This window comes from Oryctolagus cuniculus, chromosome 17 (assembly GCF_051225735.1).
Source record: "Oryctolagus cuniculus isolate XC-2025 breed Fujian yellow rabbit chromosome 17, ASM5122573v1, whole genome shotgun sequence".
In the NCBI taxonomy this organism is placed as follows: domain Eukaryota; kingdom Metazoa; phylum Chordata; class Mammalia; order Lagomorpha; family Leporidae; genus Oryctolagus; species Oryctolagus cuniculus.
Window position 1 is genome coordinate 15,040,443 of NC_142883.1, and position 6,222 is coordinate 15,046,664.

Sequence of the window (6,222 nt, forward strand, 5' to 3'; positions counted from 1 at the left end):
TAAAATCACATTGAACCACTGAAGGCTGGACCAGAAGTGCCAAACATACTACCACCTTGCTAAAATCTAAAAATGCAACCTAAAATTTGTCATGTCCAATCCCGTACCCCCCAAGCCCCCATCCCAACAGAAAGCCCCAGGGGCCTTGGACACCTGACCAAAATGAAGGGGCCTGCAAACACCTGGGCACCACGGACTATATTTGAGATTTTGTCCATTCCCATGGAAACTAGGAAAGTAGATGTTCCAAACAAGGAAAAAAAAAAAAAAACCTTTCAACACTGGCCACAAAATAAGCTAGAGAATGGGGGATGCCTGGCCATTAAATGAGACCTCAAATTTAATATTATTCTCTAAATTAACCTCTTCTTCAAGAGACCACAGAAATAGTCAGAAGTTCTTTATAGCTAAGCCTGCATGGCACCCTTCCAAAACTCCACCCTCAGAGGAAGCTGTGGGCTTTGTTATTCCCATACCCTTTTAGAGACACGAAACTCAGAAGACCAGAACTATTTAGTGGTCCTCCACCACCCAGGGACCACCTCAACCACCTCAAACTCAGCTTTTCCCACTGCTGGACCCATCCCCAGGGAGAGATGAGTCCTTCCCTTCTCCTTTAATCCATGATTCTCTTCACCTCCTACTAGCTCAGTGCAAGCCTACCTGTCCCCCACTACTGAACGGTAGCTCAGAGGGAATCACTAGCAGTGGTGCCTCCTACCATCCAGATACAAATAGGCTTTGTTCCCTGAGCGCGGTGGCTAATGGACATGCTGGGATAATCATAGTACAGTTCCTTTTTTCCATGACTGACTTAAATCAAGGTAAACCAAAGCTTGGGAGATTTTCAAAAGACCCTGGCAAATTTACTGAGGAATTCCACACCCCGACTCTGGCTTCTAACTTGATCAAGGGTGACCTACACATTGTCTTGTACCCCTGAAGAAAAAGAGTGATTCTGGGCCCAAGACCAAGCCCTTGTGGACTGCTTGGCAGCTGAGCAGCCCAAACCAATGTGCTGTGGGAGTCACAGCAATTCCACAGAGACCCCAACAGGAACTATGCACAAAGTCATGAAGATTCAAAGTGTTGAGGTCATATATATGGTGTCCGGTCTAGTATCTGGAATAAAAAAAATGTATTTTAAACCTATAAGTTATGACAAAATCAGGGAGGTCATGCAATGTAGAGAAGAGAATCAAGCCTTATTCCAGCGACGGTGGGTAGAGGCCATAAAATGATGAATTAATGTAGACCCCAGCACCTCTGAAGGTCTTACTCAGGACCCATTTCATGAGTGAGTCCCAGATATTCAGAAGAAATTGTATAAACTGGCATTGGGATCCCAAACGCCCGTGAACCAGAAGCTAGATATAGCATTTGGGATGCTATATATATAAATGGGATTGCCCCAAGCTCTGAATGGAGGACTCCCAGTTCCCTCATGTCCTCATTTGAAAACTGAAGGGCCTGGGAGTTCAGAAAGCTCCTGCAACCCACATGAACATCACACTCCCAGAGCCCTGGGTGACCCTGACGTCACAGGTAAGAACATCAATTTTCTAACTCATATATGAAGCAGCTACTCTGTTCTGAATTTCCATGTGTGACCCCATCATTAAAGAGTTGTCATCAAGGAAGTTGATGGCAAGCTCCTCTTCTGACAGTTCTCTTTGCCTAGTAGGTGCTCCTTGGCACCTCTCCTGCAGGTAAATGACAGGGCCTTTCTAGCTGGGTACATCTGTCAAAAATTAAACCACTACTCCGAGTCCTCATGGGCACACCCAGAGGATAACTTGGCCTACTCTTGTGAGCATCCCCAACTGACATGCATTTCCTGCTTCTTCTATCTTCTTGGGAAACTGCCATTGGCAGGAAAAACCTCTGGCAGATCTTTCTACCATAATGGCTACAGGAAAAAATCTTGCTAGATGCCCTGAAGTCAGTTTTAAAAGCATGTCTGTTGCCTCCGGCAACTTAGCCTAGGCCACTGGCCAGACCCTAGAGCAACTACAAGATTCTTTAGATTCCCTAACTAAAGTGGTCATGGACAACTGACTGGTCCTAGATTACCTACTGGCAACTTGTGCAATGATTAACAAACCTCTGCACTTACATTAACAACAGTAGGCTTGTTGAATAAGATATTTAAATAATTTATGGTCAAGCCAAGTGGATCTATGGTTTTGGTAAGGGATGTTCCTTGTCCCTCAGCTTACAAAAATCTGTGGAGCAGCGACCAGCAGGGGGCGGCGCGGAGGCCGCTGGCTCCGAGTCCGGCGGGGTGTGGTGTAGCCGGTGCTCTGGGGGTCCGTTCCTTTACAATTTCTCTATTCGGCACTCCCCAAGACCGGCACTCTTTCCCAGGTGCTGTCTGGAGAGGTGCCCATCCGTCCTTACGGATGTCCCTTCCCTAATAAACCTTGCTATGTTACCTCCCACTACTCTCTGTCTCACACCTGAATTCTTTTTTGCGCGAAGACAAGAACCCTGCAATTTCTCCGGTAACATTTTTGGCAACCACAAAGGGATTTTGAGAAGACATCGGAGGCAGAGTGGACAGTGAGAGAGACAGAGAGAAAGGTCTTCCTTTGCTGTTGGTTCACCCTCCAATGGCCGCCATGGCTGGCGCGCTGCGGCTGGCGCATCGCACTGATCCGAAGGCAGGAGCCAGGTGCTTCTCCTGGTCTCCCATGGGGTGCAGGGCCCAAGCACTTGGGCCATCCTCCACTGCACTCCCTGGCCACAGCAGAGAGCTGGCCTGGAAGAGGGGCAACCGGGACAGAATCTGGCGCCCTGACCGGGACTAGAATCCAGTGTGCCTGCGCCACAAGGCGGAGGATTAGCCAAGTGAGCTGCGGTGCCGGCTCTGACAGCTAAAATTCTAAACCAAGTCTTCCAACTTTGGGCTTCCAGTCGGATCCCTGGAACTCTCAAAGGATGAGACTCTAAATTTGTTAAAGTAACAGCTGTTTGAGTCAATTCAAATTATGCAAAATGTATTAAAATGTTGTAAATGGTGTCAGACCTATGCTGTATTCCTGTTTTTGCTTTCCAGCTAGAGTGGTCTTATGAAAATGAGAGTAAATTCTGTGTATACAAGCCTTTATGTTGTTAACTAAAGTAAGTCAATGCAGATTGGTTCAGAGAATTGAGTTAATGCAAACGCCCTTAGGTTTGCTCAGTGGCTCCCTTGCTCAGTGTTACATGTCTTTGATATGCTTTAAACTTGTTTCTCTTAATGATGAAGATCTTTTCAAAGTTGTAAACATGCACTAGTGTTTGCTGTCCAAGAGGTGTTATCCTCGTGTTACTTAAAAGCTTGGAAATGTAATTTTGACTTTTAATCCAGATAATGTTGTGTTCATTAATAACTCGGTGTCGTGAGTCATCTAGGCATCAGTGCTAAGTAAAACATGGGAAAATGTATTATGTGTACTTCTCACATTTTAAATTCGATAAGAGACTGTTTGAGTTTGTTAGCATGTATTCCCATAGGTTGTCGATACGTGACAATTCAAGACTATGTAAAAGTAACTACGGGTGTAAAGTTTTAGAAGGTGTGAGCAAGTCATGAAAAGTTTTAAAAAGTTTACAATTTTAAAATTGTTTAGAGTTTTCTTTAAGTTGAGTGTTAATGGCAAAATTACACTGACCTAAAGTTGAAGTCAGATCTTCTGTTATAACAATGGGGTTTTTAAAAATGTGTGCTAATGCTAGTAAATGGTCTCAATGGTAAATCTTAAATCTGTTTTTGCAAAAACTGTAACGTCTCTTTTTAACAGTGCCTGCTTAATCCGTTACTCTGCCATTTCTAAAGTTAGGTCGTGTAAGCTCTTTTTGACTCTGTTAAATAATTCTGAGTTATGTGATGATTTTGTGTGCTAACTCAAATGTTCATGGTTTTTATTTCTGGTTTTTTCGACAACAAGAGACATAGAATCCAAAAAAAAAAAAAAAAAAAAAAAAAAAAAAAAAAAAGCCGGCGCCGTGGCTCAATAGGCTAATCCTCCACCTTGCGGCGCCGGCACACCGGGTTCTAGTCCCGGTCGGGGCGCCGGATTCTGTCCCGGTTGCCCCTCTTCCAGGCCAGCTCTCTGCTATGGCCAGGGAGTGCAGTGGAGGATGGTCCAGGTGCTTGGGCCCTGCACCCCATGGGAGACCAGGAAAAGCACCTGGATCCTGGCTCCTGCCATCGGATCAGCGCGGTGCGCCGGCTGCAGCGGCGGCCATTGGAGGGTGAACCAACGGCAAAGGAAGACCTTTCTCTCTCTCTCTCTCTCACTGTCCACTCTGCCTGTCAAAAAAAAAAAAAAAAATCTGTGGAGCAGCAAAAAGTGCTCTCCTCTTACATGGTTCTTACTCTTGCTCCTTTTTGCCCCCTATATGCCCATTATAATTGTTCAATTTGTCTCTTCCAGAATTCAACAGTTTCATGTAAAATGATAGTGATGCCTGATTCCAAGCATTAGTAATGCCTGATGGTGAACGTCTAGCTCATCCAGTGTAACCCCTAGGTCAGTTATCAAGGGATTTTCGTTCCTTGGCTAGGCAGAGATGATGCCCTGACGCAGCGTGAAGAAGTTATAGAAGATGGACTTTCCTCCCACAAAATCCCATGAAGGTTAAGGGACTGAAATCACCAAGGAGGGAAAAGATGTGCACAGTGAGGTAACTAGCAAGGTCACCAACCCCTCCCTACAGGACCACCTGATCTGCCCCAAAGTGCCTCCCTTTCTGTGCACCATGAACCCACTGCTTAGAACCAGGGCCAACCAAAAATAACCGACATGGCTGCCAGCTGCACTCCTGTGGTGATCTGTAGCTAACGTATTATGACAAACCGCTACGTCCAGAGCAGGTGTTGTGGTGCTGCAGGTTAAGATGTCACTTCGGATTCCCACATCCCATACTGGGGTGCTGGTTCAAGTCCAAGATTCTCTGCTTCAAATCCAGCTTCCAGTTAGTTAATCATGGGAGGCAGTGAACGATGGCTCCAGTAGTTGGGCCCCTCCCACCCTCCTGGGAGGCTGGATGGAATCCCAGGCTCCTTGCTTTAGCCTGGCCCAGCTCATGCCATTGCAGTCATTTAGGAAGTAAACCAGTGGATGGGAGATCGATTCTCTCTCTCTCTCTCCCTTTCAAAAAATAAAATAATCTTCAAAAAATCAGATTGCCCTGGTACTTCTCTCAATTCCTATATTAAGCACAGACCTGTGCCTTTGCTGGCCTGTTTTCCACTTCCCTTGATCCGATTAATTTTTGTTCTTTCTTGAAGATTCAGCTCAGACATCATTTCCTACCAAAGGAAAACATCTCCAAACTCTCCAACTGGGGATGGATGCCTTACTGTGTACTCACCTACACCTTTATGCATGCCTGTACCTTAGCATTTCCTTTTTTGAAAAAGTTATTTGAGAGGGAGAGAGAGATCTTTCATCCGCTAGTTCCCTCCTCCAAATGCCGGCAACAGCCAGGGCTGGCCCAGATCAAAGCCAGGCGCCCAGGACTCCATCCAGGTTTACTAAGTGGTAGCAGGGACCCAAGTACTTGGGCTGTCACCCACTACTTTCCCAGACACATTTGCAGGAAGATCGGAAGGGCAGCAGTGGGAACTCCAACTGGCACTGCAATAACAGGATGCCAGTGTCACAAGTGGCAGCTTAATGCGCTGCTCCACAACGCCTGCCAAACTAGGACTCACGGGCTCACTGTGCCAAGAGACTGCGCTAGAGCCATGGTGGGGCGCTGTCCCACCAAACAATGGACAAGATGGTTATTACAGGACCACAGGAAGGGTGGTGGTGAGGTGAGATTTAAATCAAGTATGAGGCCGGCGCCGCGGCTCACTAGGCTAATCCTCTGCCTGCGGCGCTGGCACCCCTGGTTCTAGTCCCGGTTGGGGCTCCGGATTATGTCCCAGTTGCTCCTCTTCCAGTCCAGCTCTCTGCTGTGGCCCAGGAGGGCAGTGGAGGATGGCCCAAGTGCTTGGGCCCTGCACCCGCATGGGAGACCAGGAGAAGCACCTGGTTCCTGGCTTCAGATCAGCGCAGCGCGCAAGCCGTAGCAGCCATTTGGGGGGTGAACCAACGGAAAAGGAAGACCTTTCTCTCTGTCTCTCTCTCTCTCACTAACTCTGCCTGTCAAAAAAGAAAAAAAAAAAAAAATGAAGTGTGAGTTGCCAGGCTCAAAGGAACAGAGAGCTGTGTGAAGGGGGGAGGG